General features: G+C 46.6%; 1 protein-coding gene across 1 annotated transcript in view; it reads left to right on the top strand.

The window, feature by feature from the left end:
- Window positions 1-25061, top strand: part of LOC122384029 — a 100062-nt gene that overhangs the window by 67789 nt on the left and 7212 nt on the right. The window lies entirely within an intron of this gene.

Here is a 25061-nt window from a genome sequence, read left to right as displayed (position 1 = left end):
GAGGTCATACTTGAAAGCAGCCAGCAGGACGAGGCAAAAGTTGGAGGCCTCTGAAAATAGGAGGCCCCCTGGAAAAGGAGGCCCCTTGACAGGGTGGCCCACCCACTTTTCATGACGTTCCTAGTCCTACGCCCGTGCCCTTGTTGTCTCTCGTCCAATCGTTGCTTTCCACGTAGCGGCCACCATCCAAAGAAGAGTCGGCCAACGCCCAAGTTTCTGTCATATATAAACCTGTGTTCGCTTTGTTCAATACATTCTGTTCCCGAACTCCACGTCTTTATGTCGGGTAAGTCTGAGTTTAGTCCTTCACTTTAACCCCCGACATTTTGGTAGCAGCGGTGTGTCTATTCTTCGCTTGTTATTTGATAACGTAATTTTGCGCCGCTTGCATTCATATTAATTGAATATTTAGTCTTGCAATTTTAACTTCTTCGACGATATCGTGTTGAGTGTTACTATTTTTCTGCGTTGTTTCAAGTCGACACATATTTCTATTACTTGGTGAAAATGGTGCCTCCCGGCTCCCACATCTCAAGCGCTCCCTTCGTCCATTAATATTCACCAAATTGCTTCGTTCATTGCGCCGTACAATGGGTCATATCCGATCCAAGATTTTTTTCGAAGAGATTAGAGAAGCCAAAGTTTTGGGAGCTTGGCCAGATGTTGTCGCACTAAAAGTAGCGAAATCTAAGTTGCAAGGCAATGTCGCAGATATGGTGCGAAATCGGTAGGGTAGACCGGGGCAAGTCGCCCCGCCGAGGTAAAACGCCTCACCGATGTTTCTCGGAACTGGCAGGGTTCTGCGGAAACATCATCTCTTCTATAAAACGTGCACTATATGATCATTATATGAGCAGACTGGAAAGAAATTGTGATGACTCTTTCGGGAGATATAGCCAAAAATGTGTTTTTTGAGTGATTTTTATGTTTTGTTGTCAGATTATGTATCATGGCGTTCTTTTATGGTCCACATTAGGTTAACGACTTTTATGTATTTTGAACAACTATTGTCTAACGCTTATCATGCCGGGTTGGTTCGTGTTAAATTATGTCTTGCTGGAGTGCAAGGCGTTGTTCTCTGACCGAACTACGTGATGGGGTAAAACGCCCCAGTAGGTCGCGGGGCAAAAAGCCCCTGGGGCGTTTTACCTCATGTGTTGTTCGGGCTACCCACTTTCTAATGTTCGGTAGCTGGCGAACAGTAAGTTTCTATGCCTTTATGTGTATTTTTCTCAGCAACTGGATGGCAAAGGAAGTATTTTGTTAACATTTGCATTGCAATAATTTATTATTTGGTCTTATGAGGTAGGTGAAAAACCTGCTCATACAATACTGCCATAGCTGAGCACCTGACAGGATGGAATGTGCTAACTTCAGTGCCGTGCCTCCAGAGGTCTAACGGACCTCTCACATAAGATTTAGCCAACTACCATGTTAAATTTTTAATCTTAAGTATGGGGCTACTTGCCCCAGGCCGTGGGGCGTTTTGCCCTGGGGTTGGGGCAAAATGCCCCATTTGCAGTTGCTTCACAAATCACTCCCTAGCTTGGAGTCCGATCATAAGTGAATCAATTTGAGGGGTGCAATTTAAAGTAAAATGTCCAAAGAACGCATTGAGCACAAACTTGGCCTTCCAGGTGATGTGGGACAAAATTTATGTAGCAAAATAAATTATCTGGGGCGTCTTGCCCCAGGCTACCCTACGAGTTGAATCATGCACCTTCGTTTGAGGAATTCTCCCAATTACTGACGGCGGCGCTTCATACTGAACGCCCAGTATCGGCACGACTCCAGGAGCTGATGACATGCTCTCAGCATCCGTCGGAGTCCGTCGATGCATTTTCATCAAAAATTCGAAACCTAGCCAAACAACTACCGGAGTGGGATCTCGATGAGAACTCAAAAATACTGAAAAACCAAACGGCTACGGCAGCTTTCATTAAAGGGACCCTCCCACCTTCAAAAAAGTTAATGAATTGGCATGAAAGTGATGTCGCTCGGTTCAGCAAGAGCGAAAACGAATATCTACCAAATTTCATCGAAAAATATTCACCGGTTTTCAAGATATTAGACTTTTACTATTGTTTACTTTCTGGGATCTCCGCTGTTCCTAGCGACTTTATTTGAAAGTGCGGCATTTGTTGCGCGCAAAGCAGCATATACCACCGCGTGCTACCAAACGTTTTAGTAAAAGATTTAAAAATCGTTAGACCTCCGCTGACGTCACAAATTCTAAGGGGGCATACCAATGCATTAGCCCCTTAGAATCCGAAAACTGCAAGTTTGAAATTCCATATCTCCGAATTAAAGCATTTTTCGATGTTGTGAGTGCCCAAACCGGTATTTTCAGGCCATGGCCACCAATTTGGCTATCTCAACTCAAAACTAATGTTAAGGTGGGAGGGTCCCTTTAAAGGGTTAAAACCCAGCATTCGACAGCACGTACTGCCACAAAATCCTACCACGTTTGAGAAAGCAATTTCTTTGGCCAGAACAATGGAAGCAAATGCTTCTTTCTTTCCCACCGAGTCAGCCTTAGGGCCAGTTGAACCACTTTTTATATATTGACATGCACAGCGAGATCTAGTTGTCATATCGAAAAATGCACAATGCCATGAAAAAATATGCTCTTTTGGCTTTATTTTAAGATACGTAAAATTATGTTTCAAACATATTTTGCTGCCAAACGCATGCTTATAAAACTGCTCTACGCCCGTTTCAAATGACCCCGATGCGAGGGTCAATTGAACCAGCCCATGGGCACGGGTGGAGAATGTTTGAAAAAGTTACCCCGGCCGGCGACCAAAAGTCAGAAAGACAATGATGTTCAAATATTTGCTAACGGTTATCAACTAACCCCTATTCTGTGGCATAGAATAATGGATGTCTGCCGTTTGTACGTTTTTAGGGAAAACTGCTGCACGCAGGTGCGGAAGATTTCGCAAATGTAACAACAATTTTGCAACACGCCTTAAAATTTCGGACGCATGTCACCTAGTGCTAGGTCAGGTCATCAGGTCAATTTGCTGGATGATCGTGCTAAAAATGTCATCATGCACTTTGCAAAATTTATTCCGTGGACGTTGCAACCTTCCCACACGAAACAAAATGTCAAATTTGACCGTTTTGACCCTCTTATTGATTTGAGCTCGCACCTGAAATATCATTCGCGACCGAGCCTTAAACGAGTAATCGAATGTTTTGTTTGCAGTGTTTAAGCTCCGGTATGTTCATGAACTGTGAGAAAAGTTGTCGGAGAACGCTAAAATCAGAGAAATTTGGCTTTTGATTATCTATGGTGATTTTATTATTGAGCTTGCCTAAAACATGACCAGATTTCTCTGATCACGTTTGTCGCTCTTTCAAACGTCGTTCCGCTTCTCGCCTCGTAGCCCAGTAGCCGAGTTAGAAGGAGCGTGAAAAGCCCACCTCTCGACTCAACGTGTTACGATAAGGCCACCACCCTGGCGCGGGTTAAAGGTAGTGTGCCAGCTTTCTTGGACCGTATGGAGTTAATGGCCCAGATAAGGAGAACCGGATTTTTAGAACTTATCCATACCTTCAAAACTCATGGAAACGTCTTAAATTCTTCAAATTTTGAGTACCCCAGTGCGAAATTCGCCCCGACGGGTTGTCGGTCGTACCCCAACCACATTTCACACCACTATGAACAACAAATGCACACACTGAAATCGCTATTACCGATATGCTCATCCAATCAAGTTTCGATAAACCCGTTCATCATCATCTCCTGCGGTTTCGAACACGCCTATTAGGTGGCTTCTGATGCTCGTCGAGGTCGGAATTTCCAAATACGCGTGGTGCGTCGGGCCGCGCGCTCTGACTTCGGCCAAGAAAAATGCGTCAGCTGATCATTGTCATTTCTGCCACTTGCGTGTGGTGAAATGGGGTCATAACTTATAAGACGGCTTTTTCATATCAATTATTTTACATAAAATCATATTTCAAACCATAAATAATGTTCGACAGCCAAATAAAAGAAACAATACCAATACGGGCTTACAGTTTAAGGCTCGACATTGTGTTGTCTACGATTAGACAGCTGATAACTCATTCCCGTACGTCGTATGGTCGTAACACTATAATGACCTTTGCTTATTGTCACAAGTGCGCCGCATTCGCGATTGTTGCCCGACGCCTGTTTGCAGGTGAGCCCACTACAGTTGTCTAAAATATCTAAAAACCGAAAAACTTTTAGGCGAAAAAGGCACTATTCCAGGCCCATTTTTGAATTTTTTTGCGATATTAGGTAAAAACAGAAGCTTCTTATCCTAGGAAAAATAAAATGGGAAATCTTTCAAAGGTGGCACACTACCTTTAAGTTGGGGAGCCTTGAGCCCCAGCAGCTCGTCCTTCCATCTCACTGATATTACCCTCGTCCTGTCTTGTGATGTTATTACAGTGCCATCTTACGATAACGACCCTTAAATATGATTTACTTCTGTTTGATGAAACATGTCGGGCTCCGCGATGAAAGGACTTAAAACATAGAAGCTCCAAAATGAAAATAAAGTAAATTTTCAAGAACTTTTCAAGGTAGATAAGAATAATTAGAGACGCTTTTATAGATGGCAGTTTTTTCGTTTGGAGACAGCTTTTAGGATTTACAAAAGTGGAAAAAGTTACCCCGGCCGCGCCGGGGTCAGCTGAAAGTTACCCCGGCCACGGCCGGGGTGGCCGGGGCAGGTTCTCCACCCATGCCCATGGGGTCAATTGCACCTATCCTTAACAATGGGATGTTTTCCTCTTTAAGGCCACTTTCTTAAGGAGATATTTTGTCCGGTTTACTTTTCCAAATGCTACATTCAATAGGTCGTTGGAAAGCTAAAAGTGCAAAGTTCCTCATAATAGGTGACATAAAGTACATAGACTATGGTAAAATGGGCGGATGAGAAAAATGAGAAATATATCAGGCTATAGTGTGCTTTCAAGCAAAAGGCTGGAGAAAAAGGGGTCAAAAATTGAGCTCTATTAAACTACTATTTCAGTTTAAAAGCTCATTTCAAAGGTGGACTATTTCCTTTAATGTTTACAGCCCCTGAACAATAACCATTGCAAAGGTCACCGGGGTCCATTGAAACGGCCTGTGGCCCTGTTTCAACTGACCCTCAGAGAAGCGTTTCAATTGACCCCATCCGCTCCCGCCATCTCGCACGCGCCGTAAACCACATGTCAAACGAGCTGGAGGGACGGCATCATGCTGAATGAAGCCAAATAAGGTGTTATTCCGGAGCCAGGAGTTCTTCTTTCAGCAAACAAAGGTATATGAGATATCAAAAAATATTCATAAGAACGATTTCTCCCAAACGCCCCTCAAAAACACAAAAACAAGTGTCAAATCAAAATTACCGTCCGTTTGTCGCCCAAACGCCGTTGACAAAGGAAGTGGTCGAGCGCGGATGCGCAGTGGTGTCGGCAACGCCATATGTTGCATACTGTTGAAAATAAAGCCATGTTTCATCTGACCCCGTGTTTCAACTGGCCCCGCTCTCCCCTACCGGCCACCTGCTCGGTTGAATCACCAGCCCCTCAGGGAAACCCTGATATTCAGGCCCTCCCTACAAAGCCGAGTGGCAAGTTTAGAGTTGGCGGCTGCGATTCCGGCCCCGCCTGCTCAAAGAGGTCGCGGAGGCCGAGGCCGTCCTTACTCGTACAGGGGTCGTTCTTTCCATTCACGCGGACGAGGCTATTCAGCTCCGGCTCCGGCCCCCAGTCAATGGCATTGGTAGCTTTACGCTCTGGTGACGTAAGCAGAGCGTGAAGGTTTTTTTTATTTTCCCTTCACTAGTGCTTTACCTTTGCTTTACCTATGGGAGATACCGATTTCGAAGGCAAAACTAAAAGTCGATTTATTAACTTATTAGTCGAGATACGTATAAACCGAGTGTACCATACGACAGCCTGATCTTTCTTCTATCGATACCCGCATCCACTTTGGCGATGGTACAGGGACCCGCAGTTGCTTCTGTACACACTAGTATTTCAGCGTATTCTTTGCCTGTGACACCGTTGGAGGCGAATTGGGAAATGATTGTGTGCTTATTAAAACCACCATCTGAAGGGCTTTTAACTGATGCGCTGCTCTCCTAATTCAGTGAACTTTTTATGGCTATATCAGCAAAACACTGTTTTCAGCGCTTTTTCCTGCCCCATTCCTTCTGAAACCTGGAACCGCTTATTCCATTTACTCCTGCCATCTGACGATGGTCGTGCTGACTGCTAGTTCCGGCGCTAGTTACTGCTCCAGTTTTGCACCCGGCACAAACTCAGGCGGCACCAGGCCGTGGCTCGACCATGGGGAGGGTCGGACCGAGCCGACTGCCTGGGGCGCGGTTAGATCGGACGCCCTGCTGGGGAAGGGGACGGGAGTGAGGGGGAGGGGAGAAGGTGGTCACGTGGTCCGTCCAAGCTCGCAGACGACCTGTCTTGCACCCAGCCATGTTCCGTGATCCAAAATGGCACGAGAGCTGTGGAATGCCTGGAGGAGACGCTTCGAAAGCGAACTTCAGCAGCACTAATTTACCATATTCTGTGGAGATAAATTAATATTATCTTAATGCAGAAAAAAATTGTAGGTATGCTCAAGCTGTATAAGCTGTATCTTTTTAAAAGTTGCAAATATAATTATTTTTAGGGACTTATAGGTTTCGTATACACAGTGAATTGTGTTACAATAAGCCGTTTCGCTGTTATGGTTACTAACTGAAGAGTTATCCTATTTTCTCACAGGGACTGACAATACAATAACAATACGAATAAAACCACACGTTTCGCACAAAAAAATGCCTCCGTCAGTGGCAAGAAATAAGTAATTAGGCATACATGTTTTCTTTCGATAAAATCGATGAAGTTATCTTTATTTTTTTAAGATATATTTTCAGCAGTTTTTTAAAGTGACCATCCCACCTTAACATTAGTTTTGAGTTGAGATAGCCAAATTGGTGGCCATGGCCTGCAAATACCGGTTTGGGCACTCACAACATCGAAAAATGCTTTAATTCGGATGTATGGAATTTCAAACTTGCAGTTTTCGGATTCTAAGGGGCTAATGCATTGAGATGCCCCCTTAGAATTTGTGACGTCAGCGGTGATCTAACGATTTTAAAACCTTATACTAACATCTTTGTAAAGCAGTGGTGGTATATGCTATTTGCGCGCAACATCTGCCGCGAACGCCGCACTTCCAAAATGAAGTCGCTAGGAACAGATCCCAAAAAAGTAAACAAAAGTAAAAGTCTAATATCTTGAAAACCGGTGAATATTTTTCGGTGAAATTTGGTAGATATTCGTTTTTGCTCTTTCTGAATCGAGCGACATCACTTTCATGCCAATTCATTAACTTTTTTTTGAAGGTGGGAGGGTCCCTTTAAGCACATCATGGAAGCTTATAAACATTTGTGTATTTTATCGGCAACCCGGCTGGCCAGACCGAGACGGTGCCGCATTTAGTTCTCATCGATGTTAAACCTATACCTACACTTATTTATTTTTCTCCACTGACGAAGGCACGTTGTTGTCCGAAACGTTTGGTTTTATTCACATTGTTTTTATATTGTCATTGTCCGTGAGAAAAACATACTCATATGGACTGGTCTCAGTTCATATAGAAATTGTTGCACATTCATCAACACAGATAAAATGAATATTAGCCCTCACCACACTCATAAGTAGAGGTAAGTAGACCGCGCCCCCTGTTTTTCACCAATAAATCGCGGCAAAGCCAAGGATTGCGACGATTCTTTGGTGCCCTGGAGTTCATCAATTTTACAACTTCCCGGAAAATTAAATAGCCCTTATCATTTTTGCTTCTTGTCTGAGAATTTTAAATCCCTGAACCAAATTACCTTTAACCTGTGATTATTTTTCTCAAGATCATGTCAGGCCAGAATAGCAATTGAAAGTCAGCGCACATCTTCTGTGTGTTTCCATAGTCGTTTCGTGATTAGCAACGTGACAACATGTGAAATAATGTTTGTCTCATTGATTGTTGTGGGTGCCAAGGTCACGTGAAACTCAGGTTAAGGTCACTTACTTGAAATGATCTCGGTTAACTTCCTTAAATTTACACCTTTTTACTGTGGTTTTTAGGAAGTGTTGGTTTGAAATTTAGCACCCATTTTAGCATTTGAAAACCAGGTGAAAATCTGATGATAGGGATGTCTCGGGTCACTTTTTTGAGTTTTACATGTTTCTAGGCTAGTTTTTGGAGCTGAATTCGAATTTAGCAATCATTTGAACATTTACGAAGTAGTTTTGGTGACTTCGTAACATGTTACGAAGCTGTCAGAGGCGGTTGACACGTACTACGAATACCCGTCACGACGCCTACTGGTTGACCTGACCTGACCCGACCCGACCTGGTCTAAATGCTTCAAGACATCATCTGTGATCAAAATTAACACGATATTCGTGATCAGCACCCCGAAAAACCTCTTAGCAGCCACACTTTACGACTTTCTAACAGGTCCCGATTTTCCCGACTTTGGGTCATTGACCTGACCTGGAAGGTCAACCAATGACCTAGGACCTTAAAATTGGGTATCATCGGCTTCCTCTCGTCACGGGCAACACGCTCGTTTTTTTCCGCGAAGCTCTAGCTCGATCAGGGGCCAAACGGCAAGGGGGGGTCCAACCGACCCCCCCCCCCCCCCCTACACATTAGAAGCTGGCAAACGCCGCACACATGCGAGGGTTAAGAAACAGCTCTTAACTTTAGCCCATTTTTCGATTGTTTATAAGCAAAATAGTTTTGGCGCACTTGATTCGAAGGGCGGCGCTCAACGATGGCAATTCCCGGTGCACACCGAATCCGTAAATACGGCGTTACGTCGCCAAAAAAAATCGAACTACGCATGCGCGTTGCATTGTGCCCTCCACTTTCAAGATATTATTTAATCGCCGACGTATTCATTACGGCACGTACGGTCATTACGGATCCGGTGTGAACCACGCATAAGACGCAAATTCTTGAGCGGAGGAGCGATCTGCCCAAGGCCATATATCTGCCGAAGAAACTCCGACTGCAAGCTTGATATGGAACAGACTATAACGATACCACTTTTTGACTTCTTGTGTCAAATAAATTCCATCATCTGGATAGCACGTCAACATTCAATTTGACATTTTACAACAAACGTATACTATTTGGCGCGACTAGCCTCATAAATGTTCTGAAACTAAAACCGTTTTTTTCGCAATTAACTTGGACCACGTCATCCCAGCTTATGCACGACAAAAATAAAATAATGCTTCAGGATCACTGGCCTGAATTCCAATGCTTAAAGTTTACTCAAAACCGGTGTGGCTGAGGCACTCTTCGCTACATCTCGTGACGGCCACCATTGTGTTGCATTTTTTTTCGGTAAGCTATAAGTTAATAAGGAAAGGATTGGTGAGTGGGTTGAAAACAGCCCTCACCCTCCACCCCCCTCCTTCTTCTGGAAACATAAGTAACCGAAAGATCTGGCGATGGTTTATCCACCTCCTCTGCCGCCGCGCTGCGAGGCCTCGATTCGTTCGGTATGTGGCTTCCTGAGCGGTCCTCCCCAGAGGCAAGGTGAAAGGTCATGGCCTGTATCAGAAATTTATACGTTGCTGAATATGTTTTATAGTTCTTCCAAGGCCTTGGACACCGTTTTATTATATCGGATAAGCATTGCACTTTCTTGTCAATCAATACATTTAAAGAAAACTTGATCATAATCTTATACTGCGGCAATTGTAGTTCTGCTTACGGTTGCCTCTTTATGATACGGGCCACCACCACCTCCACTGCGCTGGAGCTCAGGCGTTCTACCCCTCCCCGCTACGGACCGGCCCTCGGGCTAGGTGTGTTAGTACTGAGCGCAAACCTGTAGTAGTCACGTGACTTTCATTCACGTAGCGGGAACGGAAGCTATAGGCGATACCAAGGACGGGCTCTGGGGAGGCAACCGGCGCGGAAAAATAGCACGATTGTAGTTTTGGAAGAATATCTGTTGCGGTAAGAGGAATTATACAAAACATACGTGCTAGGAGCAAACATGTGCTATTCCTCCATAATTTGCGCTACATTTCCTTTCTCCAATGGCCAGCACTTAGCAAATAATAGCGCAATTCTAAATTGGTAATATATGTGTACAGTAGCAACTGCGGGTCCCTGTACATACATAAAACGCTGAAATTTGGCGATAGGCGGGAAGGTGCAATCCAAAACGGTATCATTCAATTACATCTTGATGGTTGCTTTTTCGAATGCTCGGAACATACCGAGTAGTGATGAACCTGACCTTTGATTCAAGCCGGATCTTGCAATACCAGCAGCTTTTTCAGGTCAGGTCAGGTCACTGACCTTTGACGTCATAAGTGAACCTCTGCACGGTCCTCAGAAACCGAAAGTTCGCAACGCCCTCAGCCGACCAGGGCCTCGGCCTGTCGGGAGCAAAATTCAAAAAAAAATGTCAGAGCAGATTTCACAAGGAGATGAAACTTGCAGGACCTATTATCCTCCAGAAGTCTCACAACGTGTATATCTCGCTTTTTTATTCAAGGTCACATGAGGTCAGGCCGGTCATATGAAGTCACCATTATAAGCCAAAGGGGGAAACTTATAAACAGCTATTTTGGAGCCCAGAACGATCTCAGACTAGCTGTAACACACGCAACCGTGATTATTTCATGCACTCTTTACAAGGTTCGATGCTTCATTTTTGCACCAAGAGCTTGCATGACGTCATTGATGACGTCACTAGTGTCATAAGTTTTTCGACAATAACTTCTGATCAAATTGAGCAAGCGAGTCGGGAAAGCCACCAATAGACTCGGGAAGACCTGCCAAATCGAATGATATGTGACATGACCTCCTTCGACCAAGTTCGTGCCCATGGGATCTCTGACCTCACCGTGACGCGAGGTCAACACCCAAAGTTGGCCTCACCCAAATAAAAAAAGAATACCATTCGACGCGCCTGAGCAGGGCGAATACGATGCTGTCAAAATCGCGGCCCTGCAATCATTTTTTGTGAAGTTATTCGCCAAAACCGAACCCGTACCTTGGGCCACTTAACCTGACCTCAGAGGTCACCGGTTGACCTGAGGCCTTAAAATCGGGTACAAAACGCTGCATCTCGTAACGACACACACGCTCGTCTTTTCTGCGACGTTCTAGCTCCATTAGGGGCGAAACGGCGAGATGGGGTCGTACCCCCCCCCCCCGTCCCCACCCCTGCCCCCGGCCGGCGCGTATGTAGAAAACCAGTAAGTCCAGCGAGGGTTAAGCGGGTTCCACTGTGCACAAACAGCTAAGGGTTGTGCATTTAGTATGGTCATGAGAGAATCCTGTTTGGTTTGGGCTCATAATACAATGCATGGTCACTTCTTGTTCATAAGTTTAATTGATTTTCTTCTTCCCAAAAACAAACAATAAATGCTCTTCTCCATATTCCCCTTCACTCAACAACTTTTGATCACTTTTCCCTAAAGGCCTAAGGTAATGCATTGGTAAAAACACAAATGGATGGCTCATCTCAATCAGGCGCGGATACAAGGGGGGGGCATGGCCCCCCCCCTTGGCCGATTTTTTTCAAAAATAAAATAAAAAGTTAAAAAGCTGAAAAGGGGGCCTCCTGAAAATAAAGTGGCTATTCATGTTGAGATGTTGCCTGAACAGCTAGATAAGCTCAATAGACGCAGTTTTTTGGGGGGGGGGGGGCCAACAAGTGGGAAGATGGGGCCTCCAACAGGTGGGATTATGGGGGCCTCCTGGTTTCTAATGGCCCCTCCCTTGGAGATTTTCTGGATCCGCCCCTGATCTCAATAGTCAATACTTCTGTCTCCTAATGCTCCTAATGCCTTTGATCATGGTGGCAATGCAATGTGATGATGACAGCATTCCATTTATCACCACTGAAACACAACTTAGCTCAAAAACACTCATATACATAAATTTATTTATCTCCATTTATGCAAAATTACTTAACTTATCACATTCTTTGACTATTGCTTCAGAAAGACATATCAGACCATAAGATTGTGTGAAACAAGAAAAGATTATCAGGCAATAGAGTTGATATATGTGTAGATGAAGTCCAGATTGTAGACTTGAGTTTGGTAGGTTGTAGGAGTTAGGTTGTAGGTTTTAGGCCGTTGACATGGTCATCAACCCTCAGAAGGCATCCGTCACTGTCTTTGGGAAGCGCCGCCCCACTCAACCGTTGGAAGCGGTGGTCTACGGGGGTGAACCCATCTCCTACTCTGATCAAGTAAAGCTGCTGGGCGTGACGCTGGACCCGGCTCTCACCTTTAACGCCCACGCCGACTCAGTGCGCAGCAGATGCGTTCGCGCTCTGTCAACGCTGAAAGCGGCCTACAGCAGGGGAGTTGACTTGAGACGGATCAGTCATCTCTATCGCTCGCTTGTCCTCTCTCGAATCACCTACGGACTCGAGATCATCAATCCGCTGAAGACAACGATGGACAAGCTCGAGCGGATCCAGAACAGCGCTCTCCGACTCGCCACCGGATGCCCCAGACAGACGCCGGTCACTGCGCTGAGGTACATGTTTGACCTGCCCTCCATCGTCGACCTACACGAAGTCCTACGAGCCAGAGCGGTGTGCATCGTCGCCTCCCGACTGCGGCCATCCCTTGCACGGCTTCGTCGACCTAGCCCTGGCACGCGCTCCACTGGCACGTCTGCAGCGCACGGGCTGGCTGCGCGATGGGACCAAAGCTCTGCGCGGTCTCTGCGGTCGGCACAAGATCCGCAGATCTCACCTGTGGTCTGCGACGCCTCCCGCCACCAGATGCCGATGGACCTTCAAGATCGACCTCTTCAGCCGCACCGACCGTGAGCTACCACCACACGTAGTGAACGCCATGTTTGAGGAGGTCCTGGCCGACACCAGCAGTGAGCTCCCACAGCCCCTCGTCGTCCTGGCCACTGACGGTTCTGTCACCACAAGCGCCCCAAGATCGGGATGGGGGTGTGTGATGAGGGAGTCAGACGGCAGCCTGCAGACCCACCGTGGAGGCTGTAACCTTCGCCTCTCTAGCATGAGGGCTGAGCTGGAGGCCATCTTCCGCGGTCTGGATCTTGCCAGAAGCGCCCACCCTGATCTAGCCGCGTGCATCATCTGCACCGACTCTCAGTCTCTCCTGCGCAAACTAGAGAGCGGATCGGCTCCTCCGGAGTGGCACGACCTACCTCAACAAGTCGTATGGGTATACTGCCCAGGGCACGCCGGAGTCCAACTGAACGACAGAGCCGATCACCTGGCTGGCAGCGGTTCTGCTTCCGACTACCTGGAGCTCGGGACGCAGGACATCCAACTCATCATACGGGATCGACAGCTGAGCAGCCGCGACGACGGGTCGTGGGAGGAGAAGAGGATGAGCGAGAGAGGCCTGCAGCGGGGTTGGGTGGCGAAATCCACCTCCCGTGGCCGCGCTGCCCACACGATGTGCCAGCTGGCCACAGGTACTCTCTCCCGAGCGGCGCTGACCAGGGTGTTCCAGCTAGGAGGAGCAGAGGCTGCTTGGGGCCAACTATTGGGCCTCCGCCGGCTAACGACGCTGCCGCTCGACCAGTAAGACCAGTAAGTAAGGCCGGTGGGTTCGTAGGTAGTATATTGGTAGGTTGAAAGCTTTGAGTTAGAAGGTAAGGTTAGGTCAGGTTAGATGTTCAAAATCTTCACTGGACTTCATCTTCACATTTACCACAGAGTTGACACTTGACAAGCTGTGCCAGCCAATCTAGCAACTAAGTATTCCGCACTAGCACGCACATAGGCTGGAAATGTGCACAATCACACGAAAAAAGGCTGCAAGTTTGGGAACTCTGCACTTATATTGAAACTACACTAATATTCAATGACGTCTCATTTGCCTTCTGAAAATTTCTTAGATACCATTGCATCAACACTCAACAGTGTCAGCTCATATCACAGCACAGCCATTCGGCATGGCATTTACCACATCATGGCACGCATTGTGCACTGATCCACACAAAATTCACACCACAATTAATCTGCACTGCATTGTGCATTGGCTAAGTGCCTCTGCCTGCACATACATCTTGCTGAACTGCCATTCTTAGCAATATAATGTTGCAGCCGCAGGCATTGTAAGCATCAGAAGAGAGCCTGATGTTCTGGAGATTAATGGAGCAGTTTGAACATGCTTGCAAATCTGATGTTATTCATAGGTCTAAGCCTGACTTCGAGGAAATTTGAAGAATAATTTGAAACCAGTTGCAATACTGTTATTCTAGCTGTTTCAGTTTCACTTTTCAGCGAGGTTGTGCAGGGCCATAACAAGGCCTTCTTCACTTCAAATAATAATTGCCATTGCAAATCAGAGGCAGAACTGAATACCACAATTATTGAAGAAAATTCTAAAAGTGAAAATCACTGCGACGAAAAATTACTGACGGCAGGAGACGCGATTTCAATAATAGAAATAGCATATCACCCAAAGCTACCTATAGGGTGAATAGGTCAAAAACGCCCCCATTAAGCGCGAAACCTTCTGACACTCAACCCAACACAGATTACTCAAACCTTTGGGCACCATCATGTAGCTCATTCTTTTTACTACGCTTTGAGACCAAGAAAAGACACCTGCGTGTGGTATTTAACTCTCCAAAAAGGTTTTCGCATACCCTTACAAAAGGGCGTTTTGCCCCACACCCTGGGTAATACGCCCACACCCATGTGCAAAGCGCCCCCACCCCATCCAGCAACAGAACATGATGAACATGGCAGAACTTGACGTCATTCTGACGTCATTTGTGGTCAACCTATCATAGCCTTTGGAATAAAATTTTGTTGCAATGTGTAAAATGGATGCCCGGAGGAGTCCTGAAAGTTTGGTGACGATACCTGCAGTCGTTTAGGATATATCAGCAAAAAAGGACACGGAGAGGCCTTTTCGGCACCCACCTACAAGGCGCTACCCTGCACTCTCACAGTCACCACCGTGCAAAACGCCCCCCTTTCAGAAAACTGGGGGCGTCTTGCCCCATGCATCGAGTAGGCGTCTTTCCCCATCCGCTCCATTTCCGGTCAACAAAATATTGACAAAAAACGCGCCACTAACGCCGCAGCATAATAAATTCAACAGAATGACAATAAAGGCAGTTTTTAGTGATGTGCACAATAGCAAGTTTTGTGATATAAAGAAGGCATCAAAATATTAGGAATCTTCTGTAAAAACAACAAAAACAACACCCAAAACCAACATCAGCACCTACCCACGCTGCTCCTCAAGACGCAGAACCGGAAATAGAGACCTACGTAAACAAGCAGCTGACTGTTCTGAAAGACAGTATAAAACACCTATCCGTCGATAAGAAATACGATTTTTTTTAGGGGAGGCGTTTAACCCAGGGGTGCTTACCTGGTTTACTTACCTGGTTGGGTTCCCTTCGCTTGGTAGTCTTAGGAAAAAGGGCTGGTAAGGAAGGATAGGAACCCTGTCTCACAAGACACGCCAGTTCAAAAACATGCTATACAGTTGTTCCAGTTTGGCAACGTAGGTCACAAGAATGAGAACTGGAAATGTGTGTCTGCAGTATGACAGGCAATAGATACATTTCATGTTAGCGATAATACATACAGAGAATACCAATATAACGAGCAATTTTACAAATATTCTACGAGTTTGTCTGGGATATGCTGCTCTAGACCCCTCTTGAAGGACTGGATGTCCGGAGCAGTAACAACAGATTCAGGGAGGCTGTTCCAGAGGTTAACACATCGTTTGGAGAAAAAGCGCTTACGTACATCAGTGCACAAACGGGTCACATAAATCTTATGACTGTGACCTCTGGTGACGCTGCAGTCGGTTAGAGTGAACATGGAGTCTGGACTTATACAGCTGTGACCATTCACAATCTTCCAGTACTGGATGAGGTCAGCCCTAGTCAGCCTTCCCTGTACAGAGTAGAGCCCTAGCCTGTTCAGTCTCTCTGCATAAGTTAAGTCTGATAGTGACTCCACGCGCTTAGTCCATTGCCTCTGGACACGTTCGAGTTTCCGAGCATCCTCCACGTAGCCTGTGTTCCAAAGACACGAACCATATTCAATAACTGGTCTGACGTGGGTCTTAAAGGGACCCTCCCACCTTCAAAAAAGTTTATGAATTGGCATGAAAGTGATGTCGCTCGGTTCAGAAAGAGCGAAAACGAATATCTACCAAATTTCACCGAAAAATATTCACCGGTTTTCAAGATATTAGACTTTTACTTTTGTTTACTTTTTTGGGATCCCCGCTGTTTCTAGCGACTTTATTTTAGAAGTGCGGCGTTTGCGGCAGATGTTGCGCGCAAATAGCATATACCACCGCGTGCTACAAAACGTTTTAGTCAAACATTAAAAATCGTTAGATATTTGCGCTGAAGTCACACATTCAGAGGGGTATTCCTAAGCACTAGCCCCTCTGAATCAAAATGCTGCAATTTTGAAATTCAATAATTCCGATTTAAGGCATTTCTCAATGTTGTGAGTGCCGAAACCGGTAATTGTGAGCCAGGGACCCCATTTTGGCTATCTCAACTCAAATCTAATGTTAAGGTGGGAGGGTCCCTTTAAAAAGGAATGTCATAAAATCAGGATTGCGACACACTGTGGATTTGAGGAAGCTGTGGCAGAGTCCTGAGGCTTTGTGAGCGACGGATTCAATGTGTAGGTGGAACTTCAAGGATGTGTCCACTGTAACCTTTAAGTCAGGATGTGAGCTGACAAAGGGTAGCGGGTTCCCATTAAGGACATAGGGGGTGGGGGGCACCCGTTCTAGGTTCCGGGAGGATCTGGAGAATCTTAACACGGCGCATTTACTGGCGTTTAGATGCAGTCCCCAGGATTCAGAGGTGCGCACTAGAACATCCACATCAGATTGCAATGACTGCACAGGGTTGGTATCGTCTGCGTCAGTCAACCTGCTAGTACATGCATAAATTTTTAAGTCATCAGCGAACACCTTATGCTTACAAGACAGTTGAGAGGCTATGTGGTTGATATACACAAGAAAAGGTTTGCGTTTTCCCCACAGTTACCCTACTGTAATTTGTTTACCTCGGCCGCCGAAAACACGTGTTTTTTTCCGACCGACTGCATTCGCCGACTCGCGGCCCCAGATGACGTATTCAACAAATAATTGGCCAATACCAGATAATAAAAAATGATTGTTGGAACAATATCAGAAAAAACAGGTAACACAATATATTTTTTTATTTAATAATGTCAAAAATTCGCCTTAACGACCTTAGATGGGGACTTTTTACTTTATGACGTCATGTGTGTAAACAGTTTTCAAGAGAAAGTATAACAGTGGAATAAACCTACCTCTATTTGTAACTTGTTCGCCATTTCTGTCGACACTTGACTGCTACCATATCCCAAACTCTGGTCCGGCTCCTCGTCCGCACTTGGTCCGCACAACTACCCGTACCGTGGCAGCTCACACTGTCACGGTTGTCACTGCGGAGATCGCCGGTGGCGACACAGATCCCCGTCACCGTACGACTCTCGGCGCAGGTACTCCCGATCTGTGTCGAGAGATCGTCATCGATCGGACAGGTCTATGTCGCGCTCCCCCTCCCCAGCTCGCCGTGAAAATCGATACCAGTCCAGTGGTACTCCCGATCTGTGTCGAGAGATCGTCATCGATCGGACAGGTCTATGTCGCGCTCCCCCTCCCCAGCTCGCCGTGAAAATCGATACCAGTGACCCAGTCGAGCCCCTCCCCAAACGGCCGGCGCTCGCAACGTCACTAAAGGGAGAACAGGCGTTTGCGAGCGTTGCCGAAAAATCCGATAGTGTCCAACAATGAACTTTCGAACCACCCATTATTTCAGACATTTCGATATCTCAAAATCAATGTTCTGCTTTGTACGATACAGGCTCCAGTATCTGTTTAGTAAACCGAGAGTTTCTTTCCGATTGTCAGTTCACAGACGTCCCCTAAACCATCGTCCATTTCGATTCTTGGTGTGACCTATCGGTTTTCTACATACGGCCGAGGGGTGTATAGGACCTTGCCGTTTTCTCCTTGATTGAGCTCTAAAGCTTTGCCAGAAGCAACGAACGTATGGGAGCCGTCACCGCTGAGAGCCGTCACAAGACGCTGCAATTGTACTAGGTACTCATGATTTTAAGGTCTTAGGTCAACCAAAAACCTCTGAGGTCAGATCCCCAGCCCTAGCCCAACCCTATCTCCATGGGGAGGCAGACTCAGGCAGCCCGATCCTGAGTTCGGGCCCGGTTTCACGGAACTTCGACAAAAAAAAATGGTCGCAGACCAGCACTTTGACTGCACGCAATCATCACATTTGTCACCCCAATACCTATGCATTGGTATCTCAGATTTTCACAGCTGTGAAAAAGGAAAGCCTAGGTAAAAATTTTACGAGAGGCTCGTAACAATGACCCTTGAGTATGAAAACTAAAGCATTTTATGACTGCGTGACAGTTGGACCCTGAGTTCTACGCTACGAGAATTGACCTTTCCATGAGTGCTGACGGAATTTTGATAGCCGTCAGCTGTTATCTGATTTCTGCAACAGGAGCCCCGTGCCAAGTACGGCAGAGCGAAACCCAACTCCGCTGAACGATCCCCTCCCATAGTTCCCCCATCTGCCTATTATAGTCATGGGTGAAACTTTGACATCACCATTGGGGTCCCAAACGTCCAAGGGGGCCTCCATTTAGTGGGGGCCTCCAAGCAATTAGGGGCCTCCAATTGCGGAAGCGGTAATTTACGAGCCACGCCAGGGCCTCCTCTAAGAAATTTTCATTGGGGGACCAGAGGCTCAGAAGCCAAACATGGGGTACCCCCAAATCCAGTTTTCTCATCGGATTTAGGCCACTTATTTTTCGTCACAGCTCTGATGCCATTATTTTTTTTTTTTAATATCGATAAAGAAATGGTAGGTCACCTGACCCTACTGGTGGATCCAGGCCAGCAGGGTACCATTGTATGTAAATATCCCCCGCGGCATCCGAAATCGACGAAAATTTCTGGCTTTTTCACTTTTGACAATAAAACACAATGCCTTTATAATAGAAAAAAATTAACGGCACAGCATTTGCGCAAGGAATCTAGCCGTAAGCCGACCCCAGAAAGTGTGAGGGTTAACCTTCGCCGGCACCTGGGGGGAGGGTCGCCACCCCTAAGTTAGTTTTTCTGCTCTACACTTAACATTTTTAAAGCTAGAAACCTGATTTTCTTTGTATAGCTGCTTTTCTATCTTTTCTCAGCGTCCATTGAAAATTTCAAGCTTCTGCGGCATTTGGGTTTGGAGATATGACCTTGTTCTTCAGGTCATGTCATGTCCTAAATGACGAATACCCAATATCTTGCGATGGCTATGGGCCTTGTGAGCTTTTGACACGCTGATTTCGGCTTTTTTTTTTGCCAGTCTTACCTCCCACCTATCATTGAGCATGTTGTTCTGCGATGTACAGATGTCAGAGTCAGGGTCAAGGTCAACCTAGGTCATCTAAAATTATTGCGCTTTAGGCAAGCTGAATTTACTTTTCGTGAAGTTTCTTTGACTGTATGTTTAGTAAAAGCTTCTCAGTTCATGATCAAGTGTAATAGGGACACACAAACCGATCTGTGCAAACATCAGTACCAGGGATGCGGAGCCGTGGAAATTTCAGACGGCTCCGACTCCGGCTCCGGCTCCGGAGAAAAAAATCGGCTCCGGCTCCGGCTCCGGCTCCGGGTGAAATGTCATGGCGGCTCCGGCTCCGGCTCCGGCTCCGAGTAAAATGATCCGGCTCCGGCGGCTCCGGCTCCGGCGGCTCCGGCTCCGGCTTCTACTAAGTACATCCCCTATGCGATCAATTAAATACGGGTGGAAGAAAAAAGGCGATGGGATTGGTGCACGTTGCTACTGTATTTGTATAACAAGGCTATTTTGAATACCACATTGTTTTACGCCTTGTAGGTGGTGGCAGCATTGCTTTGAATGCGAGGCGAGGTGTAACCGTGTATGTGTTACAGTGTGTCCGCGAAATCCGTGAGTTCGCAAAGTCACTGGTTGATCCTAGGGACTCCGCGGAGTCACGTAAACTCTCGTGAATCCGCGAAATCACTGCCGTGGCTCCGCGGATTTACTCGAGTTTTCAGTGCGTCCGTGAAGTCACTGAAGAGTCGCGGGGATCTGCGAACTTCCTAGGTAATCCGCGGACTAGCGATTCTTTTTCAGGGAATCCGCGAAATGCCGATTCTTTTCAGTCATATGCGAGTTAAAATGATTGCAGCGGATTTCAGCTGTCACTATTAGCTAACACTATTCGAGGTGGGTGCGTCTGTCGTCCCGACACGGTGAACATACACACGGTATCTTCGGTCGTATGACCCCCCATGGTTTGTCGCAAATTTCTCGTGAAACAAGCAGCTGATCGCGACGAAACTTTCCGTGTGAGCTCATCGATTTTACACCTAACCTAAAAATTCCATGACCCCTGACCCAGCTGACTTTTTGACCCGTGACCTATTTCTCGAGACCATGTTTGGCCAGAATCGCGATTCGGCGTATGCCAGCTCAGATTTTCCGCGCGGTTCCAGTCTTTTTGTAGTTTTAAGCGTTCAAACATGTTGTGATGGTGCTGATGCAATGCAGTATGACGGATGACAAGGTCACGTTAAAGTCAGGTCAAGGTCAATGACCTTTGATGACCTTGGTTCACTTTTTTAGTTTTACTTGTTTCTAGAGAAGTTTTAGGAGCTGATTTCGAATTTAACAGCCATTTGAACATTTACAAAGTATTTGTGGTGCCTTCGTAACATCTTACGAAGTAGTCAGTGGTAGGCAACGCCTACTTTGAATAGCAGGCAGGACGCCTATTGGTTGACCTGACCTAACCTAACCCGACCTGGCATGTATTGCATGAAGCTATCGTCTGTGATCAAAAATAACATGAAACTCGTGATTAACACCCCGAAATAACACCCTCACTGTACGAAGTTCTAAAGAGGTCCCTATTTTCCCAACTTCTTGGGTCATTGACCTGACTACACACCAGTCAACATCTGTGCACAATCTGGCTACAATTCTAGCTTTGGTGACTCAAGGTAGTCAAGGTTGATCGTATGAGGAGGTCATAATGAGGTCAAGAAATTGACCTGACCTTGGGTCATCGATATCGAAATTCCGAGATAAGCAAATTGTTGCTACCAATGACCTAATTATATCCTGGAACTGTCAAAGGACTCCGACATCTACTGTAGCTCTGGCACAGTGACAAAGTTGCAAAAAAGTGACTTGAGGTCAGGTTTATTCGAAGTGACCTGGTGACTTGACCTTGAAAGGTAGGAGGTTTAAATTTGCACACAATGTGTAAAATTGATGCGGGAATAGTCATGCAAAATTTCGCGATGTTACACGCCGCGGCTGTTTTCCTTATTTACGAAAAATTTTCAGGGGGCGGACATAATATACGCCCCCCTCCGGTCAGTGCGCGGGTTAACTACCATTCGCAATTGTGAGCTTGAGGTCCAATCAGGTAGTTACTTAACTATTTACAGCAAATACCCACGTTTGAAGAGGAAGTGTGCGACGCACAATTTTTTTTATAATCTAAGAAAATATTATTTAACAGATTGATTATTATAAAAGAGAAGTTGTCGGTCTGTACGTCCGTAACAATCGCAAAGTGTCATCCACATCTGGGTGTCTTGCGCCGGAACGGCGCCACATGCAGGAGCGTGAAATTTGGCAGGCACCAAGCTTGGTCAAATCGAACGACCGTAAATCTGGGTGCGATCCGACCAGGGGTGCGTCTCTGGCAGGGTCCTAACCAGAAAGCTAGCAGGGTACCTACGTAGCAATGTAACATAAAACTTATCAAATGTCCCGAAGTTTTTATTCCGATAGACTGATATTGCCATTCCGGCCAACAGGGGCGCACCCAGCTGATTTTCCAGGGGAGGGTGCCCGGGCTCAAAGGGGCACCCTCCTCCGTATTCCGCTTGCCAGGGGGCCTTTTCTCTATCGAGGGGGCCTCCAAATGGCCTACTTTTTGACGGCCTCTATGTTTGGTGACGTTCTTAGCGTTATTAGTAAAGTTTAACCCTTGCCCTGGCAGGGGGGGGGGTCGATGCGACCCCCTAAGTTTTTTTCAGATAGCGTAAGATCGGCGGCGCGCAGCGCCGCTGAATTTGGCAAAGCGGCGGCCAACGCACAACAGTACCACCATATCGGCAACATGATTCCAATTGTCTTTGAGCCTCTACGAATCGGCATAAGAACTAAATAATGTTTTTTGGACATTCTCTGAAAAAAGGAGTCGGTATTCCGCGGATTCACTGAAAAGGAATCGCTATTCCGCGGATTACCTAGGAAGTTCACAGATCCCCGCGACTCTTCAGCGACTTCACGGACGCACTGGAAACTCTAGTGAATCCGCGGAGCCACGGCAGTGATTCCGCAGATTCACGAGAGTTTATGTGAGTTCGCGGAGTCCCTAGGGATTTCGCGGATTAACTAGTAAATTCGCAAACTCACGGATTTCGCGGACGCACTGTAACATATGCGAACACTGAAGGTAGAGAACACTGACCAGGACCTCGACGGTCCCTAGTCAAACCGAACTAGGTGAATAATTGTTTCCTCTAAAGAAAAGGAGCCGGAGTCGCCCCCTTTTTGACGGCTCCGGCTCCGGCTCCGGCTCCGGGCTACATTGTTTCACGGCTCCGGCTCCGGCTCCGGCTCCGGGCAAAATATGCCGGCTCCGGCGGCTCCGGCTCCGGCTCCGGCTCCGGCTCCGCATCCCTGATCAGTACATACACAGACATACACAGACATACAAACACATATCATTGACCTTGACCTAACTTGACGTGAAATGACCACAGCCAGCAAATTAGTCGGATAGTGTGACAAAGAGCTGTTCTAGCTCGCTTGGCACTAATACGGCAGCGTCATCGGTATATGATGGGTTGGCCCGCTGCTTGTGTAGGTATCTTATTCGACATCACCACAATTTTTTCTTACAAGATTTTAAGCCTTGCGGTCAAGAGCAACAGATTCTTTGGGAAGTGACGAATCCAATGATACCAATTTTACCTCATCAGGTCAGTCATTGACCTTCCAGGTCAGGTCAAACTAAAGAATGTTGCTGTTTGGGGTCACCGTTGCCCGTTGGAATATCACGTGCGCTGCTCATCATGTACCGATGACGCTGCCGTATTGTGGTGCCAAGCCAGCTAGAACCTCTTTGTCACACTATCCGACTAGGTTTTTGCTGGCTGTGGTCATTTCAGGTCAAGTTAGCTCAAGGTCAATGACATGTGTTTGTATGTCTGTGTGTGTCTGTGTGTACGAGTATACTGATGTGTGCACCGACTGTGAATGTGTCCATATTACATGAGATCATGAACTGAGAAGCTTTTGCCAAAAATACAGTCAAAGAAACTTCACGAAAGTAAATTCAGCTTGCCTAAAACGCAATATTTTTAGACGACCTAGGTTGACCTTGACCCTGACCCTGGCATCTCTACATCATTGAACAACATGTTCCATGATAGGTGGGAGGTAAGACTGACAAAAAAGGCCGAAATCAAGGTGTCAAAAGCTCACAAGACCCAACGCCAACGCAAGATATTGGGTATTTGTCATTTGGGTTATGACATTACCTGAAGAATAAGGTCATATCTCCGAAACCAAAAACCACAGAAACTTGAAATTTTCAGTGGACGCTAAAAAAGGATAGAGCAGCAGCTATACGAAATATCCGACTTCTAGCAATCAAAATGTTTAGTGCAGAGCAGAAAAAACTACCTAGGTCGGGGTGGGGGGTGTGGCAACCACTGCCCCCCCCCCCCCCATGTGCGGACGAGGATTACCTAAGTAATTTGAATATCAGGAAAATAATTTATTAAATCAGGTATTCCAACAGAGTCCCGCTTTTTTATAGGTGACCTCCGATTTGTGTTGCATCTAAGTTACCCAGGGGGCCTCTTATTTGTAATTGTAGGTACAGTACAGAGAGCCTCCTACTTCGACTACTTGCACAGAGAGCCTCCTAGCGTACATACGGCTAAGCTTCTACAGGTCGAGCGCCGGTCTCTTGTACGTACAGAGAGCCTCCTACTGTTACAGAGGGCCTCCTGTTTGTCTAGGGGGCCTCCTATTGGTTAACGGCGCCTCCTATTTGTCCAAGCGGCCTCCTATTCGTCTATGGGACCTCCTATTTGTCCAGGAGGCCTTCTGTTTCTCCAGAAGGTCCCCTATTTATCCAGGGGGCTTCTATTTTCCAGGGGGCCTCCTCTTTATCTAGGGGGCCTCCTACGTGTTCAGGGGCCTCCTATTTGTCCAGGGGCCTCCTATTTATCCAGGGGTCTTTTATTCGACTAGGAGTCTCATATTTGTGCAGGGGCCTCCTATTTGTCCAAGGGTCTCCTACTTGTCCCGGGGCCTCCTTTTTTTTTGAAGGGACTCCTTTTTGTTAAGGGAGCCTTCTATTTGTCCAGGGGGGCCTCCTATTCGTACAGAGAGCCTCTAGCTCCTACTTGTCCATGGAGCCTCCTATTTGTTCAAGAGGTCCCCTATTTGTCCAGGGGGCCTCCTATTTGTCCAAGGGACCTGTTATTTTTCTAGGGGGCCTCTGCCCAAGAGGCCTCCTATTTGTCCAGCGTGCCTCCTACATGTTCAGGGGGCCTCCTATTTGTCCAAGGGGCCTCCTATTGGTTAAAGTAGCCTCTTATTTTCCAAGCGGCCTCCTATTTATCCAGAGGGCTCCTATTTTTAGGGGGCCTCCTCTTTATCCAGGGGGCCTCCTTGTTCAGGGGGCCTCTTAATTGTCCAGGGGCCTCCTTTTGTGAAAGGGGCCTCCTATTTGTCCAGGGGGCCTCCTTTTGTGAAAGGGGCCTCCTTTTTGTCTAGGTCTAGGACCTTCTGTTTGTCCAGGGGGCCTCCTATTTTTGCAGGGGCCTCCTATTCGTACAGAGGGCCTCCTACTTGTCCATGGGGCCTCCTATTTGTCCAGGGGCCTCCTTTTGTGAAAGGGGCCTCCTGTTTGTCTAGGTCTAGGACCTCCTATTTGTCCAGGGGG

This window comes from Amphibalanus amphitrite, unplaced genomic scaffold, assembly GCF_019059575.1.
Source record: "Amphibalanus amphitrite isolate SeventyFive unplaced genomic scaffold, NRLGWU_Aamphi_draft 000180F_arrow, whole genome shotgun sequence".
In the NCBI taxonomy this organism is placed as follows: domain Eukaryota; kingdom Metazoa; phylum Arthropoda; class Thecostraca; order Balanomorpha; family Balanidae; genus Amphibalanus; species Amphibalanus amphitrite.
This window is presented reverse-complemented; position numbering and strand designations above follow the sequence as displayed.